The sequence below is a fragment of the Lycium barbarum genome, chromosome 1, assembly GCF_019175385.1.
Source record: "Lycium barbarum isolate Lr01 chromosome 1, ASM1917538v2, whole genome shotgun sequence".
Taxonomy (NCBI): Eukaryota; Viridiplantae; Streptophyta; class Magnoliopsida; order Solanales; family Solanaceae; genus Lycium; species Lycium barbarum.
The window spans coordinates 134,485,897-134,506,532 of record NC_083337.1 but is presented as its reverse complement, the minus strand read 5'-3'; the positions used below and the strand labels follow the sequence as shown (position 1 = coordinate 134,506,532).

The 20,636-nt window shown below is 43.4% G+C and overlaps 2 pseudogenes; one reads left to right on the top strand and one right to left on the bottom strand.

Moving 5' to 3' along the window:
* Window positions 1-278: 278 nt before the first annotated feature.
* On the top strand, window positions 279-17,407 carry LOC132604848 (transcription factor MYB4-like; annotated as a pseudogene).
* A 1,208-nt stretch (window positions 17,408-18,615) lies between these two features.
* LOC132604689 (peptidyl-prolyl cis-trans isomerase FKBP12-like) lies at window positions 18,616-19,361 on the bottom strand (annotated as a pseudogene).
* Window positions 19,362-20,636: the final 1,275 nt, after the last annotated feature.

Here is a 20,636-nt window from a genome sequence, read left to right as displayed (position 1 = left end):
TTGTATAACTTATATTGTGGTTACTTTTCTTTATCGCCATCCGCGCATCGCGCGGGTACGAATACTAGTTTTAAATATAAATAAATAATCTTCTTGTTGACCAAACAAAAAAAAAAAAAAGACAAGAAGTCAGATTAGGAACTTTCTTGGAAATGAAGGCTCTAACCTAAATTTCCCCTTATATATAACCAATTAATTAAGCTTTGTGAAGTAGGTGACTTTTGATTTGAAGTCCCATAATTATGGCAGAATTAGTGTTCCAGCAACATGGCAAAAACATGGACTATGTAAAGAAAGGGGAGTGGTCTCCCGAGGAAGACCAAAAATTGATCGCTTATATCAAGAGATACGGGCATTTGGAATTGGACCCAAATGCCCAAATATGCAGGTCCAAAACCAAAAGATTTTTTTTAAAAAAAAAACCTATTTGATTCACTTATCTTTCTTTAGGGAGCATTTACTCAATTCTCCTTCATTCCCAAAAGAGGGAAAGAATTAAACAAACAAGAAAGAAAAAAGCAGAAAGTTTTAACTTTTTTTTTTTAAACGAATCCTAACTTTTATTGTTGCTTAGTGCTTTTAGGGTTTCAGTAATGTAGTGCTTAGGCTCATATATTTGGTTGGTACAGGGCTATCAAGAACTGGAAAGAGTTGCAGACTACGATGGGTCTGTTTACCCCCGATTTGGTAACCAATTGAATTTGTACGTGGATATAGGATATGTGCTTGGGCCTAAATATGGATTACAAAGAGTGGATAAGAACGCTTTTTAATACACAAATAAGGAGCATAGATACCGGCTGCTTACACATGTGACGAGTTGATTGAAGAGGTTCAACAAGAACTGGATATATATATATATATATATATATATATATATATATATATATATATATATATATATATATATATATATATATATATTGTGTTACAAATGCTCTTGAAAGTAAAAGAAGAATCAACCGACCTAAGGGAGGTGGGAGTACTCTATTTATAGTAATGAGCCCATGGGCTCTCTCCAACGTGAATCAATAAAATAGTAATAAAAGGGACAGCCCTTGCACGGGTTTGGTGTGATGTGACTGACGGCGCCGTCTGACACAAGCATAGTTGGTAGCTGTCCATGATGTGATACCACTGACGCGTCCCAGCAACGGTCACAACGAACAACGGACTCACGGAGACCGGACCAACGGTGATAAAAACCCCGGAAAGAGATCCCGAACCCTCGGTGGCTTAGAGACCGAGTCAGATGGCGCTTCCACTCGGCTTCGATCAAAGTGCTTATCCGGGAAGGCGATGTCCTTGCACCAACTCTCGCCCCTTTTCCCTCTCCGATCCATAGTTGCCCCGGATCTACCCGTATCCGGTTTTTTACCGTATACAGATAGCCCCCACGCTTCCCGGACCAACAATCCATCGGAGTGACGGGAAGTGAATGAATCATACATCCGACCGTCCGGACGACCTATCCTTATCTCCTTATTTTGGCGGGAATGGGTGCGTCATGTCTTCCCCTTGGCCGGCCACGTGTCCTATTCCGGATGGTCCGTTCCTGTCAACCGCCTCTTGCACGTCGTCTCGTGTCGCTTCGCATTAATGACGTGACACGTGGCGATCCTCGATTGGCCGTCCTCGATAACCGTTCCCTTCCTTATGCCTATATAAAGCCCCTCATTCCCTCATTTTTTTCACTTTTTTCGATCTGTCTTCTCTTTTCCTCTTCCCTCTGTGTTCCAGATCCGTCCTTTCTATTACAAATTTGTTGCCAAATCTTCTCTTATTTCTACGAAAAAGAAAGGGGAATTAATTTTGTTATTATTCTTGCCAGCTGCTCTTTGCTTCTTCAAATCGTTATTTCCTTCGTTTCCATTGCGTTGTTTCCCAAAATCCTTTTCCTTTCATTCCTTCAACATGTCTGAAACCACTTCTACCGAAGTTCTTTCAGTTTCATCCCCGAAGGCCGAGGCTGTGTCCCCGACTAAACAAAAGAGTACCCCAAAACTACGGCCTCGGATGTTATACCGGCCAAATTCAACTTCAATAAAGACCTGGAGGCGGAAAAACCCTCTGCCGTCTCAGACCGGGGATACGACGTGAGGCGATATCCTTCCTCCATAACCGAGGATAAACTCAACACAGTCCGGGCAGACTGTGGGTGGGACACACGCCCGGTAGGGGTTTTTGCACCTGGGCCAGACGAATCCGTTACCGATCACCGGGAAGGGTTCTTGTACGTATACACTTATCCCTTTACCCTTAAGCTCGATCCCCCGGTTGATCCGGTCATACTGGACATGTGCCGGACCTATGGCGTGACTTTGGCTCAGATCGGCCCGATTGTTTGGAGGGTCGTTGCTTGCCTCCGGTTGCTAGCCAACAGAGCTGAGAAAGAATTCTCACTGGGCCACCTGATACGCCTGTATTCCCCAAAAATATTCCGGGGCGATGTCATAAAACTAAACAAGCGCAGCCGGAACCCGTTCTTCTCGAAGATGGACGAAGATCGGGACAGGGGGTGGTTAGAACGCTACGTCCGGGTAAAAACCGAGGACATAATCCCGGCCGCCCATCTACCTTTTCCGGAGAAATGGAACGACAAACGTAAGTTTGAACCTTTGAGCAATCGCCCTTACCTGTTCAGTCGCTTATGGTATTTTTTTCTCACCGCCCTTTCCTTATTTTTGTAGCAAATGGGTTTGTTCCCCCGGTTATCCGAGATCTGAGCGAGTGGGTCACGACGCTCCTCAACCAGCTTCCCTATGAAGACCGGACTTGGGCCCACTTGTCACGTGGTCGATGGATCGCTCAAAATCATGGTAACATTCGACTTTCCTTCGATCTTGCTGCATCTTTAGCCATTCGAGGTCGTCAGTTTTCTTAACCTGCCAACGTCTTTTATCGTTCAGGTTTGCCGAAGGGCTCGGTGGCTTCTAGATCGGAGTCGGGGGCTGCTTCCCCTGCACCGGCGTCCGCGTTCGATACAGCGGGTTCCTCCGGTGTTCTTGCCGAAGCCACCAAAAGAAAACGACCCTTAGAAAAGGGGCAGCCGTCCAAACGAAAGAAGGTAAGAAGCGTTTCCCGGCCCCAGAGAGAGGAGACGGAGCCCGACATCATAGTTCGGAGGGTCGACCCGGCTCCGTTAACAGCCTCAATGCCCGAGGATACTGCCTCCGAACCGCCCTTGCCTTCTATCAACGAAGGTATCTTGATTCCCGTTCTTCCTTCAGGTGCGGAAGAAATCCTTTCCCCGGCTCCTCTTCGGTCGGTTGACTTTGTCGATATTTTAGGTGAAACTTCCTCGGAAGATACTCCCCTGCAGAGGTGTAAAGGAGCCGGGGAAACGGCTGTCACTGCAACCGATCAAAGGACCGTTCCAGTTCCGGAGACCGAAGCCCTCATTCAGGCTAGCCCATTGCCCGGCCACGAGCCTGTTTCTACTCCGGAGCCCCCGGTCCTTGCCCGGAACATCGAGTCTACACCAAGCTCGTCTACCCCCGCCCCGAGGGTTGAAGACTTTGAAGATATGTTTTCAACTACTCTTCCTGCTACCGGTGAAGCTGCGGGTTTTAGCCATCTTCCAATTCCTCGGGTCACAAGGCCGGCCCACCGACAGTCAGAATCTGGCTCTAGAGATAACCTGGTGACTATCTTCCCAGCCCCAAGCGTAGAACCAAGAAGGACCAGATCGGCCGTAATCACCGTCCCCGAGGATTGTGGCTTTCTATCACGTCCGGTAGGAGTAGCAAGTTATTTGCGTCCTCTCGTCTCCGACTCGGACAAGCGTAAAATGACCGGGGTCACCTGGCAGTGTCTTATGAACGAAGGCATGCATGCGGGCAACCGGGTAAGACTCTCGGCCATCTTTGTATATCAATAGACCTTATGCTCATTTCGTTTGATTCTTTACGTTTGCTTTCTTTGCAGAGTGTAATACTGGCAAACGAAGCCTTCATTCATGCCCAACACGAGATGGATGATCTTCGAGGCCAGCTAGATGCCCAAGGCCGAGAAACGGAGAAATACAAGCATCTCCTCCGAGAGAAGGATGAAGAGTTGGGTCGGGTCACCGTTCTTGCCAACCTTCGTCCCGAGCTTGATGCGGCCAAGGACGAAAATCGTCGTTTGAAAAATGAGTTGGCCGCCATGACTAATTTATAACCGAAGCCTCGAGGCTGAGAAGATTTGTCTTAGCCGAGACAAAGCTCAATTTTCGTCGAGGCTGGATGAGCTGGAGGCCACCGTGTCCCAACTCCGGGGAGAACTTGATTTGGTGAAAGCCGATGCAGCGAGCTTAGCCGGGAGGAACCGGCTACTGGAATCTGATACCGCTCTGTATAAAGAACGCATAAAAGTTTTCGAAGAGAAAGCCGAGGAGCGGTCTCGGATAAGTGAGGGCTTAAAAGCCGAGCTGGAGGAGGCGGTGAGTGCCAACGATGTTCTTAAGGCCGAGCTAGAAGCTGCTGTCCATATGAGGACTATTGCAGTGGCGGGTCGGGCCGAGCTGGAGACTAAGTTGGCTAAAGTTGAGGCCGATTTGGAATAAGCCTGGAAAGGCGTGGAAACGGCCGAGGCCCATACTGCCATTGTTGCCGAGTATGAGAAGTGGAAGTCTCGACGACTCACCCTCGAAGAAGCCGATCGCGGATTCTCTGATCTTCCGGCCCTGATAAACCAGGCCAAAGAGATGGAGGAGGAGGCAAACCATGCCCTCGAATCCGACTCGGATGATTCCGAACGAACCGAGTCCGATCATTCTGCCTCTAGCCATGCCGAGTAGCATAGGATTTTTTGATGTAAATGTACTCTTTTGATGTAAATGTACTCTTTATAAAAGTATCCTTTGCGTACATGAAAGTTGCACTCCTCTTGTGTCTTCGTTTGAGTGCTTGTTTTTATTTTACCTTGAATTATTGGTCCGTTTTTCGGAAGAGATGATCCGTAGTCATTGATTAATTCTGCCCGTGGGACTTACCAAATGTTTTGTGGGCTTCGGACCTTTCTGTGCCCATGATAGGGGCTTCTCTAGGACCGGCGTTTTTCATGGCCGGTAAGCGATGACCTCATTGGCCTTGTCTAATATCGGCCATAGTGTCCGGTACAGGGCGTATCAATTGAGCAATGCCGAAGTACGGTCATTGTAATGGTTTCTGTATTGCAAGTGTTTGTACATATGAGAATTTTCATTTCTTGTATCTTTGCCGTAGCAAACACTAAATGGGACACGATTCATTATGATCGTTTGGTCCTTACATCGGAGGAGGTGGCCGGCCTTTGTTTTTGCCGTGGCAAATGCTGGATGGGACACGATTCATTACGATCGTTTGGTCCTTACATCGGAGGAGGTGGCTGGTGGCCGGCCTTTGTTTTTTCCGTGGCAAATGATGAGCTTCTTTCTTTATTTCTCTTTATCGTTTCATGCTCCGATGTGGGTACTGTGCCCCCCTAACACTTGTCCGAGCTTCGGGGTCGGGTGAGTGTTACCAAGCCCCTACTCGGAAGATGTAACCCCGGGTGACCGAGTTCTGGCCCTTTATCTTCGTTGTGTAGCACGTTGTACTTGTTGCCTCATTAAAAACCTCGCCGGAAAACCCATTTTGGGACAAAACCGCACTAAGGAAAAGAGTGCAACACGTTCTTTCAGTCCTAAATTCTATTTTTGTGCCATCCTCGACTTCCTGTAAAAAGGCAGTACGGTTAACAAAAGGTATATGAGAGGATCATACCTTAGCAGTAATATCTTTTTAGATGGGCTACGTTCCAGTTGTTGCGCAGGCATTGCCCATCCATGGACTCCAGCTGGTATGACCCTTTTCCCGTTACACCGGTCACCTTGTACGGTCCTTCCCAGTTTGGTCCTAGCTTTCCTTCGTTTGGGTTCTTTGTATGCAAAGTGACCTTTCGAAGTACTAAGTCCCCAACTCGAAAATGCCGAAAGTTGGCTCTCTGATTGTAGTATCTTTCCGTTCTCTGCTTTTGGGCCGCAATTCGGACCAATGTTCTTTCACGCATCTCGTCGGCGAGGTCGAGTCTTACGGCCATGGCCTCCCCGTTTTATTCCTCGGTTGTATACCTGAACCGGAGAGTCGTTTCGCCAACCTCGACGGGGATAAGGGCTTCGGCCCCGTACACCAATGAGAAAGGGGTGTCGCACCCCATTTTAACCGGGTAGAATTAAAATTAGGTTAGGAGTATGACGTATTGGTGATTCCTATTTATATGTTTTATTTTAAGGAGTCGCCACCTAATTAATTTAACGGTGAATTAGGACACCAAGATGTTAACTAAGGTAAAGTTAAAACTAAACCTCCATTAATAGTCTGCTTAACCAGGATGATTCTAGGTAAGGGCTCTATATTATCCTAAAGGGAAGGGGTTAGGCATCCTTTAGAATCCGTTAACTTACGGTTATCCGGCCAACTTAGGTTAATTAATTGAGAGTAAAATATAATGTTTAAATTTTAAAATGGAAAATAATATTAGTGAAAAAAATAAGATTTACAGAAAATATAATATAAAAGAAAACTTAAAATGCCATTTTTTTTTAAAATAGGACTGATAAATATTGCTAAGACTTTAAATGAAAGTGCTATTTTAGAAATGAAAACTTATGAAAGATAGTTTGCATAAAAGAGAATTTTAGATGTTGTTTAAATAAAGCTTAAAATGTTGCTAAGACCTTATATGAAAAATATAGTAAATGCCATTCAAGATAAGACTCACAGAAAACATGATAATTTGCCCATAAATAACAGCTTTTGAGAAAATGATTTTAGCAATCTTGAACTTTGAATAAATTATGTTATGTGAATATAGCAATATAGAAAATCTAAACTTATAAATAAAATTCAAAATATGTTATATTAATTATGTTAAAAAATATGCATGATGTTTCAACTTGAATGAGTTTCCTATAAAATATATTTGAGTTTGTAGTGACATATTAATGACGTCTTGAAGCGATAAAATATATAGTCATGCAGTTTTGCGAATCAATCATTCTGAATAAAATATAAATATTAAACGTTATAAATAGTTTTAACATAAAGCGAAGATAATAAAATTTATGGAGTTGATGGCTAGTCTTCCTTAAACTAACTACCCATTACTAAAACTAAACGTACTAATTCGTTAGGATTTATCTAAACTGAGAAAACAAAACAAACAAGAAGTTAGTTGCATAATACAAATTAAATGCACAAAATAAATGGAGTAGATAATTTAAACGGGTTCAGCCCATTTTTAAAAGGAGCTGCTGCAATCGGGCCGCTATTGGGGCTTTGGCCCAGTAATAATTTAATGCTGCTGAGGACTGTTGTCACTGCTGTGTGGACTTAGGCCCAATAATAATGACTTGAGAGGATTTCGTTGGGCTTTAGCCCAACATCGAATGCGGAAGAAGACGAATCCGAGGGACTCGTATGCGATGGTCATGCATAAAAAGGAAAGAAAAGGATTAGCATATGATCGATGAATAAAATTAAACACGTAAAATATACACTCAAAACGGTTCAGTGGATTGTGTATATACTATGTATATTTTGGTGTATCCCAGGTGTATACATTTATAAAGATGCATAGGCTAAAGTATACCAGTTATGTACACGCATATACACAATCGATACAAGTACACTTAGCACATAAAGATGAATAGATGCCGATATATAGCACGCCCAAGGAAACCAGATATAAGCAGCTTAAGGGTGTCGAATGTTCTGTTCAGATTGTATAGGGGCGGCAGGCACATACCAAACATAAAGGCCATTTTATCCATAAGTAATGCGGGCCTCTTAATTGTAATATCTATTCTTTAAGGAACCAACCAGTAGGCAACTAATTCTCCTCAAAGTGTAGTGTTTGTCTTGTCAAAATAATAACAGAATAAACAACAAACAGCCATAATGCATGGTAAACTAGTTGAACCTTTCCAGATTATAAATGATTATGTTGAGATAGTAATTAAAACGCAGACAGAATCTTCAGATTCAGCAACCACAACAGTAGCAGTGAGGCAAAACCATGCAAGCGATAATCTAGTCCTAGCTGAGTGTCAACAATAGAGGGATTGGAGACTAGATGAGACTCATGTTTAAATAAAGAATTAGAGGAGAAGATAAACATACTAAAACAAACCAACATTATTATTATACTTAGGCCAATGAGCATATGAAAGGAATCTAAATCAAAAGAAATAGGAGCCCAGGATAGCATGGAAATTCATACAATGCAACAGACAATAGCAAAGAAGTAGGCACAGCATTTCAGGTACCATGAGGGCTCAATAGGCTAGTGAAGTCAAGGCATGGCATGGGGATACAAAACAGATACGAAAGCATTTAATGCATATATGCAGTGGAGCAAAAGGAAGACATATATATTAACCAAGTACCCCAAATCATGATGAAAATGAGGTTATACCATGTGCAGATGAGTAGATGCACAAAATTCTCAAGGTCAATAGTGATTAATCATGACTGATACTCAGGTGGATTATATCAGACAAACTTCAACATACACCTTTGACATGAACCCATTCAACCAAGTAATTAGTGCACAAGTTAAGTTGACTAGCTAGCCTATGTTTACAACTTTAAATTGACCTCATTCCTGCATTTTCTCGCGGACAGAACTAAAACTAGAAAGAAAAGAGGTTTAACTGGGCATTAGGGAACAAAAGGGGAAAATACACTCAAGAAATATACATTCTCAGGAAAACACTGATCAAGACCGATGACACATTAGGATGCAAGATAGGCTTTTTATCATGGTCCAAATACCAAACAGCAGCCTCAAATAATACAAACAGGTAATTCAATGTCTCTTTTGACATGGTCAACAGGACACACAACTAACTGCTCAACATGCTACTAATGACATGACTGAGTCAGCAAATAAGACACATATTGTTATCAAATTAAGTTAACATTGTATCAGATCAGCAAGTTGATTTCGAACCACAATAATTCACTTCTAATTTAATAAGATAACTAGTGAAACTTACTCACATACTAGGTTATTAAGAATCAAATTTCAATTAGCAAAACACCCAGCATACTTAATCATAATTAAACATGGCCTAAGTAATCATAACTAAACAGAATGATGCACATTTGAGCAGGCTTAAGCAATTATCAATTCGGAAATTAACTAATGAAGGCAACTAAATGCTTATCTATCATATATAAGCCACTACCAATAGACAAAAACTTATCTTGGATAGACATTCAGCAGTAATTTTAACTAAGCAGCATAAGTGTGAGCATACTAACTTAATTTAACTACCAAACGATTCCTAAATGCACCCTAATCATACTTGCACTACTAACGCAGAGCAGACGAGAAATTATTTGAATATATTTTTTGATTCGATGTTTCGTGATACTGTCACAATCAAAAGAAAATATTTTGCAAGGGGTTTCTTGAACAAAAAAAAAAAAAGATTCTGAGGGTTTCCCCTCTCCTCATTGGTTCGAATTTTCCTCTGTTTCTTGAAGGGATTTTGGGGATCCAAGACCGAGTTTTAGTAAGGGATTTCAGGTATTGAAAGAGTTTATCTTGTAGGGGTTTTTCGAATCCAAAAGCTCTGTCCCTCAACGATCATAGAAATCAATATTTATAGGGGAGATCTAGGGTTTCTTTGTGAAGGAGAGAGAGGAGCGGGGGACAGACGAGCGTGGGGGTGATGGTGAGGGTAGCGTGGCATAATGGGAAGTGGAGGTGGCAGAGGTAACGTGGTATAGTGGAGGTGTCAGACGCGTGGGATGGAGAAAAACAGTGGTGTGTGTATGTGTATGTGTGGCGTCTAGGGTTTAGGGGTAAGGGGAAAGAAGAGGAGAAGAGAGGTATGGGGGAGACAGTGGTATGGTGGAGGCGGCGATGGGGAGGTGGAGAAGACGATGGGAAGGTGGAGAGGCGGAGAAGGAGAGAGGGAAGGGAGATGAGGTGAGGCGCGGCGGAAAAGGAAAATCAGGGGAAACCCTGAAGGATTTCCCTTATTTTTTGTGTGAAACGGGTCAGACCCGGTCCATTTATGGACTGGGTCAATTTTTAAACCGGGTATTAAAAGAATGGGCCAGCGAATTAAAACCCGGACTGATCTAAAAGTTAGGGTAAAAGATATAGGCTGGTCAGAAAATATTTATGAGTTGATTGGGCTTTGATTTGGAATCCGATAAATCAAAAATACGGACTGAGTGCAAGAAATAGTTTGGCTTCTGAACTTGAATAAAAGACCCATTTTAATTAATGATATACCAAGGATGACAGAATATTGCCTAATACAAAAAATAATTATGCCAAGATAAATGCGACGCGCGTGCGTAAGCTGGTAAAATGCCGAAATGATACAAATTGTGAATTATAATAATAGTAATAAATAATAATGATAATAATAATAATAATAATAATAAAATGCGGTAATAGTAATAAGAATAATTGATAGAATAATGCAATAGCGGTATTGATAAGAGGCTAATAATTATAGTAAACATAATATATATTTTTTATTTTTTCAAAAATATTAGAAGCACAAATAGGTATTTCGAAGGAGAGACGGGACAAAATTGGGTGTCAACAAGGGGTCTCGCCCGTGCTAGACTTGGCCGTGGTTCGGTATGCCCACAGCACCTCGGGTAATACTTCTCTCCAATGGTGCTTTGATGCTTCTAGCCTTTTCCTTAGGTTTTGGATTATTGTTTTGTTTGTGGATTCCGCTTGTCCGTTTGCACATGGGTGATATGGGGTCGACACAATCTTCTTGATCTTCAACCCTTCAAGAAAACTGTTGACCTTGCTACCCACGAACTGAGGACCGTTATCACAAGTTATTTCGGCCGGAATGACAAAACGGCAGACGATGTGATCCCAAATGAAGTCGATAACCTCCTTTTCTCTGATTTTTTCAAAGGCTTGTGCTTCGACCCACTTAGAAAAATAGTCAGTCATAAATAAGATAAAGCGTGCCTTACCTGGTGCCCGGGGTAACGGGCCCACGATGTCCATTCCCCACTTCATGAACGGCCATGGTGAGACCACCGAATGCAGCAACTCCCCGGGCCGGTGAACCATCGGGGCATGCCTCTGACACCCGTCACACTTTCGGACAAAGTTTCTCGTGTCTTCATCCATCCGATTCCAGTAATATCCGGCTCTGATAAGCTTTCGGACCAGAGCTTCCGCACTGGAGTGATTGCCACAAGTTCCTTCATGTACTTCTCTCATCACATACTCCGTTTCCCTAGGGCCCAAACATTTAGCCAAGGGTCCGTGGAAAGAGCGTCGGTATAATTGGCCGTCCACTAAGCAAAAACGGGATGCCTTTGTTCGTAACGAACGTGACTCCTTTGGGTCGCTTGGGAGTTTATCATCACGCAAGTAATCAATGTATTTGTTGCGCCAATCCCAAGTCAAACCTGCTGAATATATTTCGGCGTGTCCGCTATCTATGGCCGTGTTTGATAGTAGCACCGTTGACCCGGGGTTGATTTCGGCCCCTTCGACCGCAGATCCCAAATTTGCTAATGCATCGACCTCGCAGTTCTGTTCTCTTGGTATATGCTGCATGGTCCATTTTTTAAATCGGTGAAGCACCACTTGGGTTTTCTCGAGGTACCTCTGCATCCGTTCGTCCTTGACTTCAAATGTGCCATTCACCTGGTTTGCGACCAAAAGCGAGTCGCACTTTGCCTCGATAGTTTCTGCCCCCATGCTCCGGGCCAATTCCAAACCTGCAATCATAGCCTCATACTCAGCTTCATTGTTAGTTAATTTGGCAGTTTTGACGGACTGTCGGATGACATCACCGGTCGGGGCCCTAAGGACAATACCAAGCCCGGAACCTCTAAGGTTCGAGGCCCCGTCCGTATGCAGAGACCAAATGCCCGTGGCCTTTCCTGAGGTTAGTAGGAATTCTTTTTCGACCTCGGGGACCATGGCCGGGGCGAAGTCTGCTACGAAATCGGCCAAGATTTGGGATTTGATGGCCGTTCGGGGTCTGTATTCGAGGTCGTAACCGCTAACCTCTACAGCCCACTTCGTTAGCCTACCCGACAACTCCGGTTTATGCATGATGTTTTTCAAAGGATAAGTAGTTACTACACATATGGGATGGCTTTGAAAATAAGGTTTAAGCTTTCGGGAGGCGCTCACCAGTGCTAATGCCAGCTTTTCTAAATAGGGGTAACGGGTCTCCGCGTCCCCCAATGTTCTACTCACATAATAGATAGGGAATTGCGTACCTGATTCTTCTCGGACCAAAACGCCGCTTACCGCCACTTTGGAGACAGCTAGATATAGAAATAGTGTCACGCCCGCCTTCGGCGTGTGCAGTAGAGGGGGGCTAGACAAGTATTTCTTCAAATCCTGTAGAGCTTCTTGGCACTCGGGTGTCCAGACAAAATCGTTCTTCTTCCTGAGCAAGGAGAAGAACCGGTGACTCCTGTCCGAGGATCTCGATATGAAGCGACTTAGCGCTGCGATTCTCCCGGTGAGCCTCTGGACACCCTTTATGTTGTTCACCACCTCGATATCTTTGATGGCTTTGATCTCTTCCGGGTTGATTTCGATCCCTCGGTTCGACACCATGAAACCCAGGAATCTGCCAGATCTTACTCCGAAGGCACACTTCTCCGGGTTGAGCTTCATGTTGTATTTGCGAAGTACATCGAAGGTTTCCTGCAAATGCTTTAAATGGTCCTCTGTTTCTAGGGACTTAACAACCATATCGTCAACGTAAACTTCCATTGTTTTCCCTATTTGTTCTTCGAACATTCCATTAACTAGGCGTTGGTAAGTTGCACCGGCATTTTTTAATCCGAAAGGCATGACATTATAACAGTAGGTCCCGTACCGGGTGATGAAGGATGTTTTCTCTTGGTCCTCCGGGTACATCCGGATCTGGTTATACCCGGAGTAAGCGTCGAGAAAACTCAATATCTCGTGCCCGGCCGTTGCATCGATCATTCTATCGATGTGGGGCAACGGAAACGAGTCCTTCGGACATGCCTTGTTTAAATCTTTGAAATCAACACACATTCGAAATTTGTTACCTTTTTTGGGTACTACCACAACGTTAGCCAGCCACTCCGGGTATTTCACTTCCCGTATGGAGCCTATTTTCAAAAGTTTTGTTACCTCGTCCTTCACGAATGCGTGTTTAGCCTCCGCCATGGGTCTTCTTTTCTGCTTTACCGGAGCAAACCTCCCGTCCAGGCTGAGCTTGTGAGTTGCTATGTCTGGTGATATACCTGTCATATCTATATGCGACCATACAAAGCAATCAGCATTAGCACGGAGGAATTCAATTAATTGACGCCTGAGCTCCGGGGTGAGCCCTGTGCCCAGGTATACCTTTCTTTCCGGGAGATATTCGAATAGGATGACCTGCTCCAGCTCTTCCACTGTCGACTGGGTTGCATCCGAGTCATCTGGCATGACGAACGATCTGGGTACCTCGTAATCTTCCTCTTCATGCACCGGATTAGACCCGGCGCACTTTGATTGCTATTTGGGAACTTCTCCTCCTATTTCACATTTCTCTTCCGGCCCCTTAGGCCGATGTGCTACTTCCTCTACTGCGAACATTTCCCTTGCAGCGGGCTGCTCGCCTCGGATGGTTTTCACTCCTTCCGGCATGGGGAACTTCAACAGCTAGTGTAGTGTTGAAGACACGGCCCTCATGTTATGTATCCAAGGTCTGCCCAATAGGGCATTATATTTCATGTCCCCCTCGATCACGTAGAACACCGTTTGCTGAATGATGCCACCCACATTTACAGGCAGTGAGATTTCCCCCTTTGTGGTTTCGCTTGCCATATTGAACCCACTTAATACCCGGGCCACTGGTACGATCTGACCGAGCAGTCCCATCTGTTCAACCACCCTCCATCGGATGATGTTGGCCGAGCTACCCGGGTCAACCAAAACGCATTTGACCTTAGTTTTAAAGACCAGTATAGAAATTACCAATGCATCATTGTGGGGTTGGATGATGCCCTCCGCGTCTTCATCATTAAAGGATATAGATCCCTCGGTCGAATGATCTCGAGTGCGCTTTTCACGGACAATAGAAATCTTTGTCTGTTTCATTACCGGCCCTCGAGGGGCATCAGTGCCCCCCACTATCATGTTGATCGTATGTTGGGGTTCAACAGGCTCAGGCGTTTGATAAGATTCTCTTTCCTTATAGTGATTTTTGGCCCGCTCGCTCAGCAGATCTCGGAGGTGACCATTTTTCAATAGCCGGGCTACCTCCTCTCTCAATTGGCGGCAATCTTCAGTTCGATGACCGTGGGTCCCGTGATATTCGCACACTACACTTGGATCTCGCTGACCCGGGTCCGTCCTCAATGGTTTAGGCCATCTTACATCGGGTATACATCCAATAGCCGAGACAAGTCCCGAAGTACTAACGTTGAAGTTGTACTTCGAAATTTTTGGAGAAACTTTATTGCTGGCGGAACTTCCGGTGTCGCTCCTAAACGAGAGCCCCCGACTGTTAGACGGGCGTTCAACCCGCTTGCTGCCCCGTCCCGAGAAATGGTTCGGACTCTCTATTGCCTTTTCTGACCTGAAATTTTGCTTCTCCGTATAGGGATATGGTCGAAACCTCTCTTTCAATGATTCGGACTTGCCTTCATATCCCTTCCTCGGTGCCTCGAAACCTCTATTTACTTTGGTCCTTACCGGAGGGAGCTCGAATTGATCATCCTCCACCCGGATCTTTGACTCATACCTGTTGTGGACGTCGGCCCAAGTTACGGCCTCGTATTCTAACAAATTCTCTTTCAGTTTGGCCGAGGCCACCGAACTTAGCATGCTGAGTCCTTTTGTGAAGGCCTGTGCGGCCCATTCTTCTGGCACCGGAGGGAGCTCCATCCGTTCCCTCTGGAACCGGGTGACGAATTCCCGTAGCAGCTCATCGTCCCTTAGGGTTATCCGGAAGATATCAGCCTTACGGGCTTGCACCTTTATCGCACCGGCATGTGCCTTTACGAACGCATCAGCGGGCATTTCAAAAGAAGTGATCGAATGCTCGGGTAGATGGTCATACCACGTCAATGCCCCTTTCGACAGGGTTTCCCCAAATTTCTTCAACAACACCGACTCGATCTCATCTTCTTCCATATCATTGCCTTTTATGGCACAAGTATATGAGGTCACATGCTCGTGTGGGTCTGTGGTGCCGTCATACTTCTGTATGTCGGGCATTTTGAACCTCTTCGGGATCCGTTTCGGGGCCGCACTTGGCGGGAAAGGCCTTTGGATGTACCTCTTCGAATTCGGCCCTTTCAGTAGAGGTGGAGCCCCCGGTATCTGGTCCACCCGAGAATTGTACGTCTCGACCCTCTTCTCGGTCGAATCCACCCGTTTTGCCAAGGTCTCGAGCATTTTTAGGACCTCAGTTGAGGAGCCGGCTCCGGAGCCGTCGCTCGCGATCATTCGTTCTCCGTTTCTTCCGGTTTCAACCGTACCTTTTGACTTTACCGGCCCTGCTTCACCCTTTCCGCTCTGCAGTTGAGCAATCGCTAGCCCTTGCTCGGCGATTGCCGCCCTTTGTTCCTGTAGCATTTCAAAGATTAAACGCAAGCTAACGCCGTCGTTTGGCGCGTCTGGCTCTCTCCGGACCCTATCCCGGGATAACGTAACGGAATGGTGAGTGTTCAGAGGATCGGTTGCCGGCGGAACGGCATTCTCTTGATCTACGGTGTTTTGCCAGTTAAGTCCTTCCCTTGAATCAACGGGGTTCGGATCAGCGGGGTTCGGCAATGCCCGCAGTCCGCTCCCTTCGTTTTCCGCCACTATCTCGGCATTATTGACATGACCGGATTGCTCGACGTCAGCCATTTGGACCGTTTTCACAGAGACGGAGAGGGAGTTTTTGGTTTCGATGAATACGGTGGAAGTTAAGGCCAAAGACCACTATTATCCTAGCCCCACGGTGGGCGCCAAACTGTTTACCCCCGATTTGGTAACCAATTGAATTTGTACGTGGATATAGGATATGTGCTTGGGCCTAAATAAGGATTACAAAGAGTGGATAAGAACGCTTTTTAATACACAAATAAGGAGCATAGATACCGGCTGCTTACACAAGTGACGAGTTGATTAAAGAGGTTCAACAAGAACTGGATATATATATATATATATATATATATATATATATATATATATATATATATATATATATATTGTGTTACAAATGCTCTTGAAAGTAAAAGAAGAATCAACCGACCTACGGGAGGTGGGAGTACTCTATTTATAGTAATGAGCCCATGGGCTCTCTCCAACGTGAATCAATAAAATAGTAATAAAAGGGACAGCCCCTGCACGGGTTTGGTGTGATGTTACTGACGGTGCCGTCTGACACACGCATAGTTGGTAGCTGTCCATGGTGTGATACCACTGACGCGTCCCAGCAACGGTCACAACGAACAACGGACTCACGGAGACCGGACCAACGGTGATAAAAACCCCGGAAAGAGATCCCGAACCCTCGGTGGCTTAGAGACCGAGTCAGATGGCGCTTCCACTCGGCTTCGATCAAAGTGCTTATCCGGGAAGGCGATGTCCTTGCACCAACTCTCGCCCCTTTTCCCTCTTCGATCCATAGTTGCCCCGGATCTACCCGTATCCGGTTTTTTACCGTATACAGGGTCAACTACCTGAGGCCTGATTTAAAGAGAGGACCTTTTAGCATGGAGGAGATGGAAACTGTGATCAGAATGTATCAATCGTTTGGTAGCAGATGAAAATTGAACTCTAAGTTTTGCATTATTGCAGATTATATTAAGTGGAGTAAATTAATAATCGTATAATCTCTCTAACAGTTTAGGCATTTTAGATGATTGAGTCACACAATTCAAACATTTCCAAAATTGATTGACCAATATTCAAAGTGAACTATTATGTAATTATCTGTCTGACATATATAATTAATGTTTTGTCTTGTTGAAGGTGGTCAGTTATAGCTAAAGAAATTCCTGGAAGGACTGACAACCAAATCAAGAATTTCTACCATACACATTTAAAGAAGCAGCTAGGGACAAAGGTTAATCATGTTCAAGAGAAACCTAAGGCAAGCTCCAAAAAAGCCAAGAAAGCTAAACAAATGAAGATGGGTCAGAAGAAGCCTTTATTAGCTAATAGTAGTCCTCATGAATCTTTTGATTCCACCAAGTCCTCGGTCAGCAACATCACATTTGACCCAGACAGCTATGTACGTAGTTCAATTGTCAATGATCAACAAAGTCCAACTGAAAACATAGTTATAGTGGAGAGTAATCTAGACACATCTGCAAATCTTGATTTTTACATACAAGATACTATCATGGATCATGTTAATGTTCATTCAACTAATGTGGATTTCTGGTTTGAGCTATATATGGCAGCAGAAAATGTGAAGATCTAGAAGCTGAATCTACTTTGGAAGTTTAATTATGAATACTTGAGGAGATTAGTTATATATCGCAGCAGACAATGCTCCTTTTGTGGTCTTCTTAACTTTTTGTGTTATTATATTAGTACTACGAGCTTCTGTTACTATCTGCTACTTCTTGTACTTCGATTACCAATATTGATGTAGTTACTGTTTAAAATATTTGTTATGCTTTTTATAGTATTTTGTCATAGCATCTTCATTTCTATTATTTCCTTTTTCAAACTGCTTTGACCTGTTTTTCTCGAGCCGAGACCTCTCTACCTCCAAAGCAGGGTAAGGTCTGCATGCACTCTACCCCAGGGGCGGAGCCACACCTATTCAAGGGTGGTCATATGAACGCCCTTCGTCGGAAAAAATTGTCGGATGCCTATATTAAATATAGAACTTTGTGGATATATACTAGTAATGAACAACCTTGACATAGAAAAGAAGGATAGCCCAGCGGCTAAGGGTGTGCAAACTCTCGCTGAGGACGCGAGTTCGAATCCCGGCTGTGCACAATTTTTTTTATTTTTGCATTAGAGAAACTAGTCTCTTTTCACTGAATGAAACAAGCCTGCCATTACATTTAAAAAGTGTTGACTTTTTCTTTTAAAATTAAAAAAAGCTACTCATTAAACTTTTTATCTTCCGACAGAAGCCAACTTATTTTGTATTAACATAGTCAAAATTTTATCTTCTACCCAAAACATCTTTTTTCCTCATAAACTAAAAACCCCCTTTTGCTTCTCTTTCCCGCCACTGCCTGCCCTTCTGCCTTCTCTTACTCCATCAAAAAACTACCTGCACCACCTGCACCACCAATCGCCGCTAGTCCGCTATCAACTTAAATGAATAATTCATTGTTGCAAATATTTTGACGCAACACCGGGCCATATTGATAGTTGGCAGAGGCATTGTGTTTTTTTTCATGCGCTATTTTTTTCCTCACACATTCCCTGTCCTAAAATATGAACACCCTTGATGAAAATCCTGGCTCCACCCCTGCTCTACCCTCCCTAGACCCCCGGGATTACACTAGGTTTGTTGTATATTAGTAGTACGAGCAACATATATGTGCCTATGTTGAATGCATTTTGTGGCCACTATGTTAAGTTTTATACCATAACTGAGCAATATGAGGTTTCAATAAGCAATGATTCAGAGATATTATACTAGCCAGTATCAATATTCAGTTTTTTTTTTTTTAAGATAGAAAGCATTTATTATTGCCTCAACCTGTTTCAATAAGTTGCATAATGCAAAGAGTACATGGGCAGTAAAGATACCCTCAAGCTGTCATAGCAAGTGCCAAAATATTATGTCTAAGAGCCTGTTTGGATAAGCCAAAAAAAAAAAAAGTTGGGGTAGGCTAACTTATTTTTTTTGGCTTATAAGCTGTTTTAGATAAGCTAAGCCAAACGGGCCCAATTATTTTTTGAGGCTTATTTTATGCACAAAATGACTTTAAGCTGGTCAGTCAAACACTCAAAAAAGCTGAAAATAGCTTATAAGCAACTTATAAGTCAATCCAAACGGGCTCTAACAATCACCAAACGGTCTACTGCAAAGAGTACAACAGCTCCCTGAGAATTGCCCAAATGTTGGGAAAATGCTCACTGTGCACCTAGGACTTCAATCTCAAAAACCAGAACTGAGTTGGGCTGAATACCCCATGCTGGAAATCCACCAGCACCATAAGGATAATCAGGGGTGCACGTTAATCGAGCAACTTCTCCCAATTGCATGCCCAGTACTCATTCATCCCATCCTTTGATAACTTGCCTTGACCAATCTGGAAAGAGAAAGGCTACTGGCCTGGATCGTTAGTGCTCCAGAACTTTTGACTCAGGTCTCTATTTTTCCCGTAACCAGTGCAGTGGACGGTGACAGTTTGACCAGGTTGTGGTTTGGGGCCATTTCCAGCTTCCTTCTCTACTTCCATTTTTGACCGAAACGATTTTTTTTGTTTAGGGTATTCAGATTGAATCTTAAGTTGAAATTTCATCTCTCATCAAATATAAATGCTGATATGCATTCTCCTCAGTCCTTTTCGACTTCTTTGATGCTTTTAAAATTAGTTTACTATCCCAAAGCTTAATTTCAACTAAGCAATTAACAATCCATGCTTTTATCACACAAAAATTATCATATGGAGTTTCATGTATGTTAGGATTGGGAAGCTGAGTAGTGCGGATTAGGATTGGGAAGCTGAGTTGTGCGGAATTAAAGTCAAACAATGTTATAATGACTAAGTTCAAAAAATAAATGAGGTGCATATTTAATGTGGTTTGGTGAATGTGACTTACGTCCACAAGCGGAGAGGAGCAAATTTATTATAATAATTGATAAACAAAAGAGAGTACAAATTTTGAGATAAACTCTAATTAATCCCAAAATATCCCTAGAGAATATACCTCACAATTATCACTCCAAAAAGGAGGTTCACTCAAAGTATTTCGCAATACGAACTGTATTGAATATAAACCACACTCTCTACTCCAAAAAAAAAAAGGTACTAAAGTCGAGTTTGTTACCAAAGATGGGATCATTCAAATGAAGAAAAAAAAAACCAATATTTAGGGGAAAGTTCTTGGTCCCCTAAAGAAAAACGAATCAAAGAAAGTACTTTTATTCTTTGGCTCCAAGAACACTTGGTCATCACGCAAGTATTTTGCACATTATCAAATTTAGGTCATATCAAAATACTTTTATTCTTTAGGACATGGGAACGGAGGCATGACAAGATAATGAAGGTTTAGCAAATCAAAGGGAATAAGTTTTGTCAATGCAATACGTTGTGTTCCGGGCTATGATTCGAATCGCTCATACCAGAGAAATTTTTGGTTACAATTAAATATGCAGCAAACGTACCCAAAAAAAAAAGGTAACAGAAGAAGTGAGAAGGCCTACAAGTGAACAAGGATAAATATCAAGAACAGCCGGGATTAGTAAAGAGAAATCGTAGCACTGGAAGAGGTGAGAGTTTTAAAAGAGGAATATTTTTAGGAATTTCGATAATCGTTAAAAGAAAGGAAGACAGTATGCCTATGGATAGCATGACGACAGTACTACCTGAGACTAGAAAATACCTCCTGCCTTGTGAAATCATAAGTCACTGTTTATATTAAATTGCGAGAGCATATGTCATAGGACCGTATAAATAATTGTCCTGATGAAATGGCTAGTAAAATGGTGTGGGGACGACAATAAATATTTG